The 20763-nt window shown below is 37.4% G+C and overlaps 1 long non-coding RNA gene across 1 annotated transcript; it reads left to right on the top strand.

Annotated features, from left to right (window-relative positions):
* Positions 1 to 1197: 1197 nt before the first annotated feature.
* On the top strand, positions 1198 to 2439 carry LOC145823499 (uncharacterized). Its single transcript, XR_014365778.1, has 3 exons — positions 1198 to 1305; positions 1409 to 1785; positions 2247 to 2439. It is a non-coding gene; the product is annotated as an uncharacterized LOC145823499 (long non-coding RNA).
* The last annotated feature ends 18324 nt before the right edge of the window (positions 2440 to 20763 follow it).

Genomic DNA, 20763 nt, shown 5'->3' with positions numbered 1-20763 from the left:
AATTATTTTATTTTTTATAAGAATTATCTATGACTTATCTATTTTTTGCAGGATCAATTTGATTTACAAGGAGACCCTGTTGATATAGAGAAGGCAATGAACACAAAATTTGGTCGGAGATTGAGTAACCATACCTATAGGCCGCACAAAATATTCATGGAGCTGAAGGAGGCTAAAGGGGAGGAGTACGCAAGAAACCACCCACCGAAGAATGTCGATCCTACCAAATGGATAGATCTTATTGATAAAAAGTGGAACACTAAAGAATTTCTGGTAACATTTTCATCTTTTTTATTATATTAGCGAAGAAAGAATTTGATTAGAATAGGGAGAGATTCTAAAACAACTAGAAAGAACACAATCAATTTGCTGTGAAATTCCATATGTATTCTTTTCCTTTTATCTTCTAGGCATGTAAGTGGAACATAATAAAAACCAAATAAGTGGAAAAATGAGAAAGGGAAACTATTAAACATGAATTGGAAGGCTCGCATAATAGGAGATTAATTTATGGTTCCTTAAAGTGCATCTTTCACATCATAGAATAAAGAACTAAGATTTCAGTTTCTATGATTGTATTAATTTTCTGGTTGTTCTTGGGTTTGGTCTGAAGTTTCATGATAATGGTAAGCAACTAGCTAAGTAACTAATATAGGGTATTGAGACAGAACTTTAGATTTGATAGAGTTGCGGAAGAAAGAAAGGGTTATGAGTTTGGTATCAGTAATTATTCCATATCTTGTGAAATGTAAAAGGATTTTTTCACAATCTATCTTGCCCATGCTTATATACCCCCTATTTGTGCACGGTGTAAATTACTCGTTTTTCTTTTTTCACCCAGAAAAACCATCTTATGATGAAATCTCAATAAGTCCTCTAATCTATTTTTCACAGAATTGAATGAAACTAGTGAATAATTTGAAATGATATATAGGAAAATGATAGAGAGGAACAATGCAATTTCTTTATTATCAACCATTAAATTTGTTTTACTAGTGATACATTTCATTGTTATATTGGTTCATTATTCCTTACAGGAACAATCAAAAGCCAACATATTTGTCTTACTAATGATACATTTCATTGTTATATTGGTCATTCTTCCTTATAGGAACAATCAAAGGCCAACATCGCGAACAGAGAAAGGATGTATACAAAACATAGGTGTTTATTTATTGAATATTTGGTCTATCGAATTAGGCACGAGAAAAAAAGATGCTACCTGATCTAGCAGAGTTGTACAAGGAAACTCACTATAATGAGAAAACACATGAGTGGATCTCATCTCAAGCTTAGTGTAATTATGTGAGTATATATTGCAATTTTTATTAACAAAATTTTAGAATACTATTTGTTGTAATCTTATTTAATTTTCTAATAATTATTTAATTTTTTTTATATTTGATAGGAAAATATGATACAGACACAGGTTGATCACCTCTCACAGTCGGGATCAACCCCTTTGACTGTAGAAGAGCTATCAATCAAAGTCCTAAAGCCAAGGTCAGGCTATGTGAAGGGACTTGGCATGAGACCTTCATCCTCTATTAAGAGAGCCACTACCATATATGCTGAAACAAATGATTACGTGAAGCGCCTTGAGATGCAAATAGAGACACAAAAGGAACAAATACAAATGCAGAACAATAAAATAGAAGATCTTGAAGAGGGTAAGAAGAAGCAAGGGGAGATAATGGCTGATGTTGTCAACTTTTTGAGGACCAAAGGATTCACTGGACACTTTGGAAGTGGAGGGAACTCATCCACAAGTGGACATACTTCTTGGTAAAGTATATTAACTTTAATATAACAAATTTTATAAAAGAATACATGTTTGAAGAATTAGGAAGTAATGGAAAAATGCATATGACATCCAATTTGTACAGGTGCACATGATGTATAAATTGTGAATTAGTCTAAAAAATATATTTTTTTCTCTATACTTAAAGCTTGGAAAAAGGCTGTCGAAATGCTAAATTATCACACAATTACAGATTTGTACAAGAACCAATAGAAACGCCTTAGGAGGGACCAATATAAGTTGTATGAACTTACGGCACATTAATGGGATGCACCATTTGTGAATTAGCCTTAAAATTAATTTTTTTGTTCTCATAATCTAAAAAAAAGTCTGTTACAGGGATAAATTGTATAATTGATCTAATTGTAAATTGATGAGTTACTAATGTTTTTAATCTTTTGTATAATTGATTTATTACTAAAACTTTTAATTTATTTTTTTGCAGATTGGATTGGGGTGGCATTTTTGACGTGCAACAATGATGTAATTTGTTTGAATGTTCATTTTTGTTTGATAAGGATACACATACAGTTACACTAGTTATTGTTGGATTTTTGGTGGAATTGAACAAGTTATAACTTTTGGATATTTTGTGGATATTTCACTATTTTATTATATCAGGATGAAATTATTTGTAATGATGAATGCATATTTTCATTTTGTTAATTTGTAAATGTGTTGATAACAGGTTAGGTTAAGTTGTGATGGAATTGTTATATTCAACAGGTTTTAACATGAACATGGTCATATTTGTTGAACTAAAATAGGTATATAATGTGGAAAAAAATATTATGAAATTATTGACAAAATTTTTCATCCCTAAAGAAGGTTTTTTTGTCTCTTGTTTGGCTTAGGTGGATGATTAATTTTGTCATAAATTCTTTATTTCGTCGCTAAATGAATTTGTCATGACAAAAAATATTGTCACATTTTGTCACTATTACCCTCAATGTGTGACAAATTTTTTTTGACATTATTTCATCATTTTTAATGATGAATTTGTTTTTATCTCTATTGGTAGCTTTTTTGACAAAAAATTTTCGTCTTCGTTTATATTAAATGTGACAAAATTATTTTGTCTCCATTTCTTATATTTATGACAAAATACTTTTGTCTCTAATTTCTCCTTTAATGACAAAATATTTTGTCGCTAATTACTTATAAGTATGTTCCCAACAGAGTGTATTGGAGACAAAAAAAAATTGTCACAAATTTATCATTTTTAATGATGAATTTGTTTTTGTCTCTATTGGTAGCTTCTTTGACAAATTTTTTTTGTCTTCGTTTATATTAAACGTGACAAAATTATTTTGTCTCTAATTTCTTCTTTAATGACAAAATATTTTGTCGCTAATTACTTGCAAGTATGTTCCCAACAGAGTGTATTGGAGACAAAAAAATTCGTCACAAATTTATCATTTTTAATGATGAATTTGTTTTTGTCTCTATTGGTAGCTTCTTTGACAAAAAATTTTCGTCTTCGTTTTTATTAAACATGACAAAATTATTTCGTTTCTATTTCTTATATTTATGATGAAATACTTTTGTCTCTAATTTCTTCTTTAATGACAAAATATTTTGTCGCTAATTACTTTCAAGTATGTTCCCAACAAAGTGTATTGGAGACAAAAAAATTCGTCACAAATTTATCATTTTCAATGACGAATTTTTTTTTTCTTCTCTAAGACCCTTTAGTGATGACCCTTTGGAGACAAAATGGGTAACGAAAAATGTTCGTTGTAATTAGTTTGGGTGACGAAATATATACATTTTGGGACAAATTTGTTTCGTCTTTAAATCTCAAATTTGTTGTAGTGTATAAAATGAATCTTATGCTCCAATTTATATAAATTATTGAAATTTCTTAATTTTAAACAATTAAAAAAATCCTCATTGGTTAACTTTCATTTAACTTTTATTTTACAATCTCACTTCGGAAAAAAAGAGGAAAAAAGTGAATTGTTTCACTTATATAAAATGAATCTTATGCTCCCATTTATATAAAGAGAAGAAGATTTTTAGTGAGAAGTCCTACAATCAATGCCAATTTTTTTTTTATTTTTTTTTTATTTTAAACAATTAAGAAAATTTTCATTGATTATCTTCCATTTAATTTTTATTTTACAATCGCACATAGACGTTTTGATTTTAAAAATAATTTTGTATGAGATTTTGAAACTATTGTAATATTTAACTTTCAAATAATTACAATCTCACATCAAGAAAAGAAATACAAAGTGAGTTGTTTCACTTATATAAAGTAAATCTTATACTCTAATTTAATATTATAGTATTGTGCATGTTTCAGTTCGAGATGATTTAAATTTTAAAATAAAATTTAAAGGTTTTAATTAATTAATTTTGTTGTAAATTGGTTGGCCTTTTAACTTAGCCGATTAGGCTAAATCGTCTTCGGTTTGACTGATTCATCGGTTTAACCACAGTTTTAGTTGTTTTATCAAAATATTTTGCTTAAATTTGTTTGATTTGAAATAAACTAAGATTGACCTTATTAAAAATTGAACAACTGAGATTGCTTAATTAAAAATGAACTTATCGTCCAAACAACTGTTAACTTTTATTTCACAATCCCACATCAGGAAAAGGAGGAAAAAAATGAGTTGTTTCACTATATAAAGCTTATTCTCCCATTTAATATTGTAATGTTGTGTATTTTCAGTTCAAAACAGTTTAAATTTTAAAATTATAATAAAATTTAAAGTTTTAATTAGTTAGTTTTTGTATAAGTTGGCTGGTCCTTCGACCTAGCCGATAAGGTGAACCGTTTTTAGTTTGATTGATTCGCTGGTTTATTTGCTATTTCAGCGGTTTTATCAAAATATATTGGTTAAATTTATTTGGTTCAAAATAAATTAAAGATTAACCTAATTAAACATTAAACAGTTAAGATTGCTTAATTCGAAAAAAATTTCCCGCCCAAATAATTGTTAACTTTTAAACAATTAAAAAAATCTCTATTGATTGGTTTCATTTAACTTTTATTTTATAATCTCACATCGAGAAAAGTAGGAAAAAATGAATTGTTTTACTTACATAATGTGAATCTTATACTCCCATTTATATAAGCAAAATGAGATTTTTAGTGAGAAACCTTATGATCAATATCTGATACTAATTTTTTTGACTTTCTTAATTTTAAACAATTAAGAAAAGTCTGATTAACTAGCTTCCATTTAATTTTTATTTTACAAAATATAAAAAAAAAATTAAATATAATTATTATATTTTTATTAAATAATATATTATTTTATTCTGTGCATAGGACAGGTGATATGTTAATACATACATACACAAATGGGTGGTTGTGCTGTTTAATCTATAACATGTAGATTTTGATTTTGACTTAAAAATATAAGGCCCACGGCATAGAGAAGCTGATGGGTCCTCAGCTCCATCAAGCAAATAAAAATTCTCCAAAAACAAATTATATTATTAATATTTTATTTACTGTAGTTTTATTCTTGTAAAATTAAGTATATACCCATTAAAGATTTATTATTGTTCGAAAAGTTTAAATTATAAATTACACAAGTAATCCTTACATTTTGTTAATTTCAATTGGCTTAATATTGAACTTTAATTTTAATTTTTTGTCTCAATTTGATCTAATTGATAACACCGTTAAGGTTTTTGAAGAAAAATGATCACTAAGTTGAGATTAAGTCACTGAATTAATCAAGTTTATAATTTTATTTCTAAAAGCATGAAACATACTTCTTGTGTGTACATTTTTCATTAAAAAAAAAGATGCTAACAATTGGAATCATTCGAACTAATTGAAGTCACTGAATTAATCAACTTTATAATTTTTAAGTTTATAAGGTGATCCCAACTATAAGACATTGGGGGTATGGCCCAATAGTCTAGTAACTACACCTTAGGGCGTAGTGAGTGGGAGGTCAAAGATTCAATTTGATGGAGCAACAACGCCTTTCAGTTGTAATCTAACTATACTAACATACTAACATTATTTGGCCAAAAAAAAAAAAAAAAAAGTGATCCCAACTATAAAAAAATTGTGGAGTCGCCACTATAAAAGTATATATATCTTGTATGTTGCTCAAGTGGCAGATGTGTTGTTTCCTACACTAAGGTCTTTGGTTCTTGCTCTATTTGCATCACTATATAATTTGTATTTTAAATAATTGCTATAAGGGCATTTTGAGTTCCCAAAATATGAGACATAAACATATTTTGTATTTTAAATAACTGTTTGCATCCCAAAATATTAGTTGCACATCGTGATTTAATGATTTATTATTATTATTATTACTATTATTATTATTTCTCTATTTAAAATGACTAAAAAGTACATAATATTGAAAAAAAAAAAAATAGTGTTTTGGACGCTCCATCCCATAATTAGTCTCAATATTCTCTTCCCACTCTCTTCACTTTTCATTTTCATATTTTACCTCTTTCTTTTGAATTCATCATTCTTACATTCTATTTTATATTAAAATTAACAATAAATATTAGAAGAGTGGGCTTGATGTGAGTAAAATTCTTTTGATGTTGTTTGCACCAAATTTTATTTTTCTATCGATTATAACCTTTTAATTATGGCCAAGTTCAATTATGGTTTATCGATTGAAATCATAAACTATTTTCAAAAATAACCTTGACCACATTTATTTTTATTATTATTATTTCTATTGACAGGCATGCTAACGTGGCATTACAAATGTGTTGGGGATGTGGCATGATGACATGTTAAATGGAAGGTCAGAAAGTTAGCAATTGCAGCAATTTAAAAGTTAGTTGCTGAGATCAAGAAACCAAGATCAAATCAAGTACCAAATTTGCAAAATGATTCCTATCAAACATGGGATATGGATAATGTTAAGAAAATCATGAGCTTGTTGAGGAAATCGTGGGCTTAGGTTATCTCTCTCTCTCTCATGTGGCTGAGCCAATAAATAGGCCAAGCGAGATACAAAGAATAATCAATCAATAATATCACTACAAAAAATTAAGGTTTTAGAGACCAAAATTTAGGGATAAAATTATTTTTTAGAGACCTAATATTTTTGTTACGAAAAGTATCATTATTATATTTTTAGCAACAAAAATTAGACATTAGTGATGAATTATTATATCCTTTTGGAACCAAATTTTTTTTCTCAAAAAATAAACCATTTTGAGACCAAATTATTTTGTCCCCAAAAGTCTATTTATTAATGACATTTTCAAAATTTTGTCGTTAAAAGCCTTATTTTTACTTTTCGGGACGACCTTTTAGCGACTATCCTCATAACGATAGAAATTGGTTCCTAAATGTCTTTTCCAACAAAATTTTTACTTTTAGAGATCAAAACATTTAGTTATACGTTGTAGTGTATCAACAACCACCAATCACACTCGTGAAGAGTTATTTAGGAGTAGTTATAAATTAACCATTTTCGGAGTAGATTAAATTAGTAGTTTTTCCAATCCCCACTTCTCTTCTTTATGCCGATTGCTGTATTTATTCAATTTTTTTGTTCTTTTTTAAGTTCTTATAACTAATGACAAGTGACAATTTATTCGAATTAGTACATGTTATGTTTTGTTTCAATTCCTTCTTTACTTAATTACCTCTAGGGAAGTCCTTAATCTGTTTAAGGCATAAGACTCAACCACAAATCTGATCATTTTTGTGTTTATTGAAAATTAATTGAAGGTTGTTGATCAATCACTGTTGATTGGGCCTAAACTGAATTTTTGCTAACAAAATTGGCACGCCAAGTGAGACCATTCTAACTTGGAGTGATGATGATTATGATGAAGCAAACTTATTCGTATGAAATCATGTCTTCAACAGGTTTGCTTACATATTGTGCACCTGCAGACGCGCCCCGAGGGCCTCATGCTACAGTTCGGACTCAAATTGTCACGGTTCTTAATCTGATCTCACAATGTGCAATGTGAGATTGGTAAATCACCAAAGAGTCCAAATTCGGCAAATCATTTTGGAAAACTGATTTTTAAGAAAGAAGTGCCAAACATGGACTGCTTTGCCAGATATAGAGTCGCCACCTAAATATTTCATTTTTGGGGAATTTAGGAAACCCTGACTCGTTGCCTAAGGCCACGTGTCCGTCATCACCAAAGTTGCCTCGACTCGGGAACTTGGGTACGATTGGGGAAGGTCATCTATGAGCACCCCCACTCGCCCGATCAAAGATCGGCCACTACTAAACATGATATTTTGTTTTTGAAAACACATGTGTTCTTATACCGATTAATTAGCTAATCTTACTATGTGATGCGCACAGCAAACAAGTATAGACTATATCGCCTAATTTGGAACAAAACATTGCATATCCGTTTGTTTGAAAGTGGTTTGAAGTTTGCTACTCGTAAGTAGGCTAAAACACGGATTTCAATGAATCGTTCCAATTCAAGTAATCCAACCTTCACCTACAGGCATTTAGGTAGTTTATATCAACTAAGCAGTTAGCCTCATGGCAAGCATGCTTTCATGGCAACATTAACACACATGCAGTATGCTAAAGTGTAAAAAGCTTACCTAGCACTCCAAGCCAAAACAGAAACAAGTTAGTAATCAATGTATGATCCTAGTTCATGTTAAAATGGCTGATACAACACATGTAAAATGCAACTAGAAATAGGCTCGGCTATTCTAATATGGCATATGAGGTGCTACATTTGATACATGTATTCAACTTAGAATTGAAATACAATGCAGTTAGTATGATGCGCCGAGCCCGGTGCATGCAATATAGTTGAACAATGCAAACATGCAAACATAAATATGCTAATTGAAAATGATCCTAAACTAACCATCAAAAGCAGGTACGTAAAAGGGAGAAAGACGTGGGGTTGGAAGACATGTACACATGCATGCACACTTATTACAAAATTTGCCCTCTCGACGGAGGGTCCGAATGAATAATACAAACCAACTAATTAACTAACTAACAAGCTAATTAATTATTACATAACTGAATGAATAACTAGCTACAACTAATTATTACAAAACTTAATTAATTAACAAATTAACTAATTAAATTACAAAACCAAATGCTAACTAACAAGTAAGCTATTAAACAATGTTGCCTCGGCAAGTTGAAGAAAGTGCACATGCATGCTCGGTTCCCGTCCCAGTAAGCTCTTCGAATGCTCTTTAGAGGCTCTGTCTGTAGGGTGTCTTCAAGGAATTCCTGCTGAACCTTACCAAAAGCAGTCTGGGGAATACATCAGTGGCCTGCCGGCCATGGAGAGATGCTGCCGGCCACCTGCCGACCAAGGGTTAGCACTGCCGGCCAAGAATGAGGGACTGCCGGCCATCTGTAAGGCACTGCCGGCCACTGATGTGCTGACACCAAGCTGCAACAGAGCACAAAATAGAGAAAATGGAGGGTCTCCCAAGGGTATGTACAAATTATGTCACTCAATATCACCTCAAAACATTAAGGGAGAGACATAGTTGGATCCACGACCATCAATCACGCATCCCGATGCATGATGGCCAAAGATCCAACTTGTGCAAATCAGTATGAAATGAATGCACAAATAAACACATAAAGCCTAAAACTCTATCATGTGTGATCAAGAGCATCGGCGACCGAGAATTGAGACACATTTCATCACTTGAAGTATGAAACGTCCCTCGTTTCTCATGCTCAGATTAACACTTAATCCAAATAACAATGCAACACAAGCATGGCAAACATGCAATGCAACTATATGGCATACTCAATGCTCAATGCTAAGAACTAGATGGCATGCTCAAAGCAAGGCGATCATAAGGTTCTAAGTACAATGTAATGCATGCATGTACAATGCAATGCAGCAAGGGTAACAACATGGCATGCAACAAGTATGCAACTACATACCAATGCATACAACAACATGTGATATAACAAGCATGCAACAATATGCCAAATGGATAAGTATGTAACAACATGCAAACATGCAAGCATGCAACAACATACAAGGTAACAAGAATACGACAACATGCAAAAGATGGACTTAAACCAAAGTGGGCAGACCTCAGCCATGCCCAAATCAATGGCCAAAATGATGAATTGATGACACAAAATGCAAGACAAGCATGCATGTCAATTGGCCCAAGAATTAAGGCATAAAGAGGACAACTCTCAAGCACACTTAAAGAGTGACAAGCATGGAAGTATAACAATGCTACATGCTCTGAAATGATGTTAGGAATGATGCCAAATCACACACAAAATACAAGCATGGCATGCATGAAGCTCATAAGCTAAAAACTAGCAAAGGGGCTTAAGCCATGGCCATACAAAGCAAGCCCCGAAGGGCCAAGGGGACCTAAAATAGTCCCAAGGTAGGTCCAAACAAGACTAAAAACAAACTTGAAGCTAACCAACACAAGTTAGAACACAAGTTCGAAAGGCATGAAGCATGCGAGGCTACAAAAGGGGTAATACACTACACCTATTAAAACCAAACATGGCATGACATGGACAACATGAAATAGAGTTACATCATGGTATAACAAGACCAAAAATGCACTGATATAATGAGCCAAAGACTTAGGCTTAGTGGCATGCACAAAAGTTCATTCTTGAGGCATAAAGCACAAACTCTTCAAGGCATTCAAAGCATGTCAAATGCAAGTGTATGACCACATTTCATGGACTGAAATAACATTTGAAATGATGGCAAAGCATGAAAATATCACATGTATGGCATGGTAGGGGCCCCAAAACCCAAGGCTAGTCCAAGCATTTATACTATAGCTATACAAAACATGAGTGATATGGCCATGGAAGTCCAAAATAGTCCTAGGACAGCCCAAAATAAGAATAAAATCATGTTGAAGCAAAGCCAAAATATGGTAGGATGATGAGTCAAAACATCATGCACATAAAGCTAGTAAGCAAGATTTGTTCTACAAGTATATGGAGCATGCAAAGGATGACCAAACCAACTATGGACAGAGTTATGTCATGGCAAAACATCACCAAAAATATGCTGGAATGGACTCAACATAAGCTAAAATGACATGTTAAAGCAAGCAGCATATGAAGCTAGTTTATGAGATTTACACTACAAGTGTATCATACATGCATGGAGTGACAAAACCAATCCAAAACAGATCTAAGGCATGGTAAAAAATCACCAAAAACCTACTGAAATAGAGCCAACACATGCAAGAAAGACATGCTACTTTGATGAGCCACAAATAGGATTACACTACACATGTAAGAAGCATGCAAAATATGACCAAGCCAACCATGGATAGAATTAAGGCAGGTCTTAAAAGTCATAAAAAAGGGCCTGAACCAAGCCTAAAAAATACAGAGAGGCATGGTCCTTTGGAAGGCCAAAAACTCAAGCAAACAAAAACAAGAAGAGAGAGGGGCCACCCCCTCTGATTTGAGACCTCAAAACCACATGCCTACCACTAAAAATCTACTGGATTTCAGTGTTTAAAAGGCCAAACCAAGGCTAGCTCAAAGGCCATAAGGCATGGCTCAAAACAAGGACAAACAAGGCAAATAAGAGGGTTGAAGACCCTCAACAGCACAAAGACCTTAAACAACTACCAAAAGCACTCAAATACAAGACTTTTTTCAGTTGAAAGTAAGGCCTAAAACAATATGCAAGAATGGCCAAAATGAGATACAAAAAAGTGCTAAAATGAGGAAAAGCTTACCCTTGAAGTCCAACTTCGAAACCAGCAACCTCAGGGGCCAAAAACCAACTTTCAGAGCTCAAGTAGCACTCCTAAGAACTTCAGTCCAAAGGTGGTGGTGTGTCTCTATGTGTTGTAGTGCAAAAGTACAAGAAAAAAGGCACAAAACTAACAACAATATAGAGAGAGAGAGAGAGAGAGAGAGAGAGAGAGAGAGATTAAGAAATATAGAGAGAGAAAGCTATATCTCTTCTAAAATGGCTGAACCTCTGCTAAGGAGAGAGGGCCTCTCCTTATATAAAGAGAAAACAATGCAAAGCTTCTTCAAGAAGCTTGACAAGAGCTTCATCCCTCCATACACGTGTATGGAGGGGAGATGAAAAGATTCCAGCTGGCTCAAATGATCTGGAGTGAAACCAGCTGAGATAGGGGTTCTGCCGGCCATCTGTGGTGGCCGGCAGTGGCTCACTGATGGCCGGAAGGCTTTACCCGTGGCCGGCAGCAACAATGGCATGGCCGGCAGTGCCAAACCATGGTCGGCAGTGCACCAAGAAAAGCATTCTAAAAGGACCAAGCCATGGTCCAAGAATGGGGCAAAAAGAATACAGGGTTCAGAAAGCTCAAACCTGTGACGTTCCACCGCGAAAGTCGAATACCCAACGAGCAATCGAGCTAGTAGCTGGATGTACCTGCAAGCACAATCGTGTCTTGAGGATGGTCAAAATAGGGTGTCTACAGTTGCCCCTCTTTGACAGAACTCGAAAGTCACAAAGTGACAGGAGTGAGTGTCAAAGCCCAGAGACGACCCATTTTTGACAAGGCCGAAGACTCAGGCAAACACTCAATATAAGCATGCAGAGATGCGCCTGGAGGCTGGGGCAAAATGCAAATGATGTGCAAGATGCAAAGGCATAACTTATAATTATGCAAAGAGAGCTGTAACGGAGCAATTATATACAATAAATGCAACAATTTTAAGCAAGTGGATAACAGTCTTACATATTCCAACAGAAAGAATGTAAAAAAATTATGCAATTCTCACCATGTCTGATGCGGAGTGAATACAATACCGTCAGGTTCGTCTGGTCGCGTCAGCTTCAAATGAACCATACATACAATATCGTGCCTGTAAAATAAAGAAACTCAATAGGTACAATATCGTCAAAAACATGCATAGCAATTCAAGTGAAAAGTGCGTGATAACGTAAGTGAAGGGGTGCAAGACAATGCAATCCTGAGGGTGTGAGACAACGCGGGTAGAACATGCGTAATAGCGCAAGATAGAGACATGTGCGTAACAACGCAAATAAAACATGCGAGACAACGTAGGTTATAGAAATGCGAAACAACGCAAATAAAACATGCGAGACAACGCAGGTTATAGGAATGCGAAACAACGCAAATAAAACATGCGAAACAACGCAGGTAAAACATGCGTAACAGCGCAGATAAAACATGCGTAACAGTGCAAGTGAAAGAAAAAGACATGCGTAACAGCGCAAGTAAGACATGTGTAACAGCGCAAGTAAAACAAGTAAAGCATGCGTAACAGTGCAAGTAGAAGAAATAAAACATGTGTGACAGCACAAGTTAAAGAAGTGGACATGCGTAACAGTGCAAGTAAGACATGCGTAACAGCGCAAGTAAAACAAGTAAAACATGCGTAACAGTGCAAGTAGAAGAAATAAAACATGCGTGGCAGCGGAAGTTAAGGAAGTAGACATGCATGACAGCGCAAGATAAACGTGCATAGCAATATAAGTAACATGCGTGACAGCGCAAGATAAATGAAGTGCGTAATAGCGCAAGTAATGAGAAATGCGAAACAACGCAAGTTAGATGAGTACAAAACAATGCAAGTTACTGGGGTGAAAAACAACGCATTTAACGAGCGTAACAGTGCAATTTAGAGAGGGGTACGAAACAATGCACTTAACAAGCATAACAGCGCAAGTTAAAGGGGGGGTGCGAAACAACGCACTTAACGAGCATAACAGCACAGGTTAAAGGGGGGTGCGAAACCACCCACTTAACCAGCGTAACGGCGCAAGTTAAAGGGGGGTGCAAAACAACGCACTTAACAAGCGTACAGCGCAAGTTAAAGGGGGGTGCGAAACAACACACTTAACAAGTGTAATAGCGCAAGTTAAAAGGGGGGTGCGAAACAACACACTTAACGAGCGTAACAGCGCAAGTTAAGGGGGGTGCGAAACAACGCACTTAACGAGCGTAACAACGCAGGTTAAAGAGGGGTGCGAAACAACGCACTTAACAAGCGTAACAGCGCGAGTTAAAGAGGGGTACGAAACAACGCACTTAACAAGCATAACAGCGCGAGTTAAAGAGGGGTCCGAAACAACGCACTTAACAAGCGTAACAGCGCAAGTTAAAGGGGGCAAAACAATGCAAGATAGATAGAATGCAAAATAATGCATGATATAGATATGCAAGACAATGCATGATAGAGGTATGCAAGACAATGCATGATAAAGATATGTAAGACAATGCATGATAAAAATATGCAAAACAGTGCATGATAAAAATTTGCAAGACAATGCATGATAAAGATATGCAAAACAATGCATGATAAAAATATGCAAAGCAATGCAAATATACAGAATGGATATTTAATACAACAAGTATATGCTAGGTGACAACAAAAGCATGTTTGATAAAGACATCTTGAAGGCAACTCCCGGTTTACCTCCCAGAAGATTTGCGATGCGTTCAAAAGGACACATCTCGTGCTCTTTGATGGGCGATGACCACCGTACATTGAGAACAATGATTCCCGGGCTTCCATGGAGGCATTTTGAATCGAGTTTTGAACACTCCTTGGGATTGTTGAAATCCAAGGACACATACCAAGACAAAATAGGTAGAGAAAGCTGGTGGAGGCCTGCCAGCCATTAGGGAAAACCGCCGGCCCCCTGCCGACCATCAGAGACCACCGCCAGCCATCAATGATGATCTGCCAGCCATCGATGTGCCCCTGCGGGCCATCGATGGCAGATTCGGGCAAAAGGGTCTTTTGAGCCATGGGTTTTTAAATAGACTCAAATCTAACCCATTTCCTCACAAACCCTTGCATAGAAATCATTTCCCGTGCCCTCTAGGTGTGTCTTCTCTCTAGATTCGCGCGTTCTATGCGTTTTCCAACACCCTAAACAACCTTGAATCATTAAAACCCCTTTGTTCTCTTCGATTTGAACCGATCAGAAATCGAATCCGAGGTGTCTTTCATCATTTTCCGCATTTAAGGATTATTTCCCCCGAACTTTTCTTGAGGTTAGTTCATCAGTTGCTCATTTTTTCTCATTTTTGCATCTATCTCAGATGGCAAACGATGTCCCACATGATGAGGGCTTCCCCGCACTCCCTCTAGTAGAGTTAGCGGCGAGCTTTGCGGCTGAGCCGGAGGTTGAGCCTCAACCTTTACCATTGAGCGTACATCCCTTCGACCCCGCGAGGTATCACCTGGAGACTCACATTATTTCGGTGGCGGGAGGCATCCATACTTTTACCGATTTTGATGAGGGCGCACCAGACGACCTCTTACTGAGAGAGCCGATGTCTCAATTGTCGGCCATTGCTGTGGAGGTACCAACTCTGCTTTTCTGCAGTATTGCTTTCAATTACTTGCATTTCTTCCACTGTTTCGATCTGATCGCATCACATGCTTTGACCTGACTGTATTTCATACATTGTTGCTCTGCATTTAACTGTACTTCACGCATCACTGCCCTATATGTACTGCACATGACCGCACCTCGTGCATCACTATTCTGAATTCGACTGCATCTTCAATTACTTACTACTCTTGATGCAATTTTATTTTCAATACATCACTGATATGATCTGAACTGTATTCTCAATACACTGCTGATCTGACTTGCACTGCATTTTCAATACACTATTGATCCGTCTAAATTGTATTCTCAATACACTGCTGATCTAACTTGCACTGCATTTTCAATACATTGCTGATCTGATCTGAATTGCATTTTCAATACATCGCTGATCTGATCTGAACTGTATTTTCCACAGGATGGATCCCGCTCCTTCCGAGGTTATGGTGCTATGACTGCTCGGGATTGGTACGATGTGTTTTCCTCGAGGGTTTGCCGGATCATCGACGAGACCGATTTTGGAGTATTTTGCTGCAGCCTGACTCGGGTTACAGCGAGTCGCCCTCTCCTAGGGGCTCTTGTGGAGAGGTGGTGAGACACCACCAACTCTTTCCACTTCTCCACTGCGGGAGAGATGACGATGACTCCTCTCGACTTTGCCATGATCACCGACCTGGGCGTAAGAGGTGATCCGATTCCCCTTGATCCGGACATGGGAGAGTGGGTGGCCGCATAGGATGCGTTACTTGGAGCACGTCCACTATGATATCCCTGTTCCATAATATGTTAATTGGTCCTTAATATGAACGTGATTATGTGTTTAATATGATTTTGTGTGCCATTATGTGAAAATATGTGGTTTTGAATTTCTATCTGTTCGCCGTAGGAATATCTTTTTGATTATCTGCTTTGGAATTTAAATTGAAGGCCCTATCGGCCACAGAAACTGGAATTGTTTGTGCCATTGTGGTTGGCATAATTTTTAGAGCCTACGGTGAGGTTTAATTGAAAAATTGATTCAGACCAGATTAAATTGATTAAATTGATGAATTAGTGCCCAATTATTTATTATTATTACATTGATTTAGTGGGACTTGTATAAAAAGGGCAATACACACTCAATTCCTCTCTTTGTTTCATCTTTTGGCTAATTTAGCGCTCTAGAGGGGGAGAGACCCGAAATTAGAGAGAGAGAGAGAGAGAGAGAGAGGTGAGAAAATCTATGTTTTGGTCTTGAAACTTGGAAGTCTTGAAGTTAAACTCAAGAATTAACCATAGATTGGGAAGATTGGGCTTCTAGGTAAGCAATTGATTTTGAATTCATGAGTTTAATGTGTAATTTTGTGTATTCAATGTTGATTAATGATCAAGAGTAAGAATTGAAATGAATTTGAGTTGGTTTTATTGAATTTGAAGTCTTAGAGCACATGCATGTAAGAAATTGCCATAAATTTCCATGTTTGAGCATAAAGTATGTAATCCATGTTGAGTTTTGATTAATGACCATGTATTTGATCATCTCTTCACCAATTAAGTTGAGGATATTGTGTATATTTCACATGCAAGTGCAAATCATGGGAGTTTGAGTCTTGCATGTTTGAATCTAGTGTGTTGGTGATGAGTTTGAGTTAATTTGAGATATGCATGTGATTAAATTGTGAAATTGAGCTTCATGGTGTTGTGATTTGGTGTTTATACCATGTTAGTACATGTATATGTGATGTTTGAGCCAAAATCATGCATTTGGAACCTTTAGACATCAAATTAAAGCTCAAGAACATGTTCTGGATTTTCCAGAATTTTGATGTCCACTCGAGCGGGGAAACCGCCGCTCGAGCATGAAAATCGTGTTCCTAGTATTTTCTGCAGACATGGTGTCTGCTCGAGCGGTAAGTCCACGCTCGAGCGGAGAGCCATGTAGAGAGGCCTTCCGCTCAAGCGCCAGAATTCGCGATCGAGCGTAAATTTGACATATCCAGTACTTTTGCAGGCCTCGTGGGTCCGCTCGAGCGGGGACCCTATTTTCTGAAATTTTAAAAATGCATTCTGTGTTCCGTTTTCCGTTCTCTTTCGCTTGCAAGCACTCTTAGGCATACATTGAGCATTATAAATGAGTTAAAGAGATAAGAATGAAGCCTAAAGAGGAATATGTGGATTTAAGAACGGATTGAATTGTTTGTGACCCTTTTGTGTTCATGGAATGTCTAGCGTCGAACTCCAGGGCAAACCAACCAATCGGTCACTGTGAGTAATATCGATATTTTGGAACTTGTCATTTGTCCAATTGCTTATTTCTTTATGAGCCTTATAAGTGCTAGTTTGAATTATGAACAAATGAATAACTGAATGGGACGAAGGCCATTTTGACATAAATGAATGAATGGATGGGCCAGAGGCCATTTTGACATGAATGAATGGGCCAGAGGCCAGTTTGACATGAAAGAGTGAATGGGCCAGAGGCCAGTTTGACATGAATGAATGGGCCAGAGGCCATTTCGACATGGATGAATGGGCCAGAGGCCACTTTGACATGAATGAATAGGCCAGAGGCCAGTTTGACATGAATGAATAGGCCAGAGGCCAGTTTGACATGAAAGTTTGAATGGGCCAGAGGCCAGTCTGACAAATGAAGGATAAATGGGCCAAAGGCCAGTATGTTTGGAACTATAGTCACTTGACCTAAATTATGTATATGTATGTTAAATAGAAATATGAATTGGGCCCAAGGCCGTTTGAAGCATGTTGTTCTACATATCGTTTGTATAACTTCTGTGTTTGATATTATTCACTGGGCTATCGCTCATGCTTATTCATCTGTTTGTAGGTGAGCCAAGAGAAGTCCAGACCCAGCCCCAGTGATGTCTGTGAGTCAGCCCTCGCGTCTCACGCATAAGACCCGTCTTCGCCTTTTTGTCATTCTGTTTTATTTTGTCATGTGGGCGAAGTCTTTGAATTTGGTGTATATAGTTTTCATGGGTTAACTTAGACTATTATGATCCTGTATGTACAGAACCCGGTGTGGTACTTATTTTGTTGTGAGTTATTAATGTGCATATGTATGGTTGTTACGATGTGCCATGTAAGCACAACTCTATGGACAAAGTTTTAAATTGCTTCCGTTTGGCCCTCATTAACTCTGTTAAAATACGTTTGGTTTGGTTTAAGGCCGTAGGTAATCTCATGATTACTGGTCAGTTATGCCCTTAACCCACGGGGGCGGGTTCGGGTCATGACATCCACCCATTCTTCGAGCGAGTATGGTTAGATACACATGGTTTGAGGAGCAGTACAGAGGGGAGGATCCCGATACTGATGAGGAGGCATAGCAGTACGCCAGGGGCTTCCTTTTGTTCCTTTTCGATACCACCTTGTTTTCGAATAGGTGGAATACTGTAGGTTTATACTTCTTGGGTGCTCTGGTGGTACTCCAGCGGGTCTGTTTCTACGACTGGGGCGTGGTCGGCCTCACCACTCTTTATGGATACATGAGCTCCACCTCTCGGATGTGTGGGAGGTTGATTGGCGGCTACTGGCGAGCTTGGGAGGTACACAACCTAGTTTCCCCTTTTCATTACTTTATTTAGCATTTGTACTTTTTCTTTGTTCAACACTCGTACTTTCTGTATTTTCTGTATCTGCTCTTGCACTGTATGCTTTCTACTTAGCATTTTCTGTACACCATGCATTCTGCACACTATATACCACACGTTGAACGCGCAAGATCTGCACACTGCATACCATACACGGCACACGCAAGATCTAATACCTGCTCTAGGCTTGCAGCCCTTTTTCATTGTAATATATCCTTCTTTCTGTATGTTCTATACTCTGTCCATACACTATACTGATCACGTCTTTCTCACAGTCGTGGGTGTACGTGTACTTCTCGACGCTCGCTCCAGAGCCTGTGGAGGAGACCCCGGCGACGGTCCCATTCTCTGACGTATACGACGGTCCGCTCCGTCGTAGGACCCTTCATGTTCTTTCGACAGTATTTCGACACAGTCATGGCGCGTGAGATAATTCTGTAATGAGATTATTTCAATTAACTTGATGCATCCACTTTGGTTATTTGACAACTGATCACCTTGTTCGTTCTCTTTTCCCAGATTACATCGCGGCCATGGGATGCGATTCCTTCAGGGCTCCGAGACCAGTACCACACTACCTAGACTATGTCTCATTACCACATCCTCTTCGAGGGGCCGATCTGCCGTGCCTGGTTTCTGGGTGAGCGCTTCGTGCGTCAGACCTTGGGATTTCCTGCTCCATTTGTACCGATGGCACCTCCACCATCGATGAGGAAGACACACATGTTGTCTGCCAACCAGGTGATTTAGTTCATGGTAGGGCTGGAGACAAATTTCTTCCGCGTCGAGGGTGACTATGCAGTCTTTATTCGGACGCGTCAGATGCCACGTTTGACTGGTGTCCGAGGAGAAGAGGGAGCGAGGGCTCCAGCTGCGAGAGGGAAAGGCGGAGCGACCAGGTCTCGTAGGAGGAGAGGTCCTGAGGGGAGACAGGGGACTGTATAGCCCGTGTTGCCTGCTACTATGACATGCTAAGGGCGGGTTGGAGAGACTTGTCAGATTCCCTTCGCTCTTCCTCCAGCTGGTCACGAGCTTGTCGGAGTTTATGGCTCGACCCTGGTATGCGCTATACTTTTTCTTCTGTACAGTCATTAGATTTCATTGGATATCCCGCAGAATACTAATGACTTCAACACTTTTGCAGGCTCCCATTGAGTACACTCGTCAGTCTCTAGAGATGATGGCTTTGGTGATGGAGATGCTGCAGACGAGCATGGACCTGCTCAGTATTTACAGTATTCCGATGAGTTCTTTCAAACTATAGTTCATGCCACACAGTCTTTTCTTGACATGCCATCATTTGCACAGTTGTACATTACACTGATCTAATACATTGCTCCCATACACCGCTCACGGTACACATTCACTGCAAATCATTCACTGCTTACAGCACATTATTCTTGGCAGCTGATACATCTTGATTATTAATGCATTTTGGCGGATTGCCCTTTTTCAGATTCCTTTCTTGAAGCCAGGCCCATCCGGTGCCTCAACAGGAGCAGGGGTGGGTCCTTCACTACCTCCCCGAGCAGGAGAGGAAGGGTGACGAGGGACTAGTTCACGGGGGCCTGCCTAGATGATGATGAGTCTGACGAGGAGGCAGTGAGTCCGCGGTCAGAGTCGTCTCAGGATGGAGATGGAGCTGGGGATGGTTCGAGTTCAGAGTCAGGTGCTGACAGTGGCGATGTTCCAGAGTCCTCTCGATCGAGGAAGAGGACGAGGAGGACTTCTCAGTCTTGAGGCGATTGGCGCCGATCCAGACATTTTGCTGATTCAGACGTTACTCTTCTTTTTGCTTTATTTTTCTTTTTACTAGTAGTTTTGCACATTGTACTGCGTCAGGCAGATTTACTTTTTAAAACTATGCTCTTTTGTAAAAAGAATCTATGATGGAATGAAAATAGCTTTTTTGTTGAAAAAGTGTTACATTTGTACATTCTATGGATCGCATCACATCGCGTCACTTTACACAACAATGTAAATGAGATCGAACTTTTGTTTTGAAAACTAAACACTCGAATTGCACTAATCAGGTAGTGAACCGACTAACAACAAAACAACTCGATAAGCAAGGTACAACAACTCAATAAATGAGAGGAG

Source organism: Camellia sinensis, chromosome 4, assembly GCF_055761805.1.
Source record: "Camellia sinensis isolate YWXY chromosome 4, ASM5576180v1, whole genome shotgun sequence".
NCBI classification, from domain to species: domain Eukaryota; kingdom Viridiplantae; phylum Streptophyta; class Magnoliopsida; order Ericales; family Theaceae; genus Camellia; species Camellia sinensis.
Note: the sequence above shows the minus strand (reverse complement) of the source record. Positions and strands in the feature narration are given on the sequence as shown.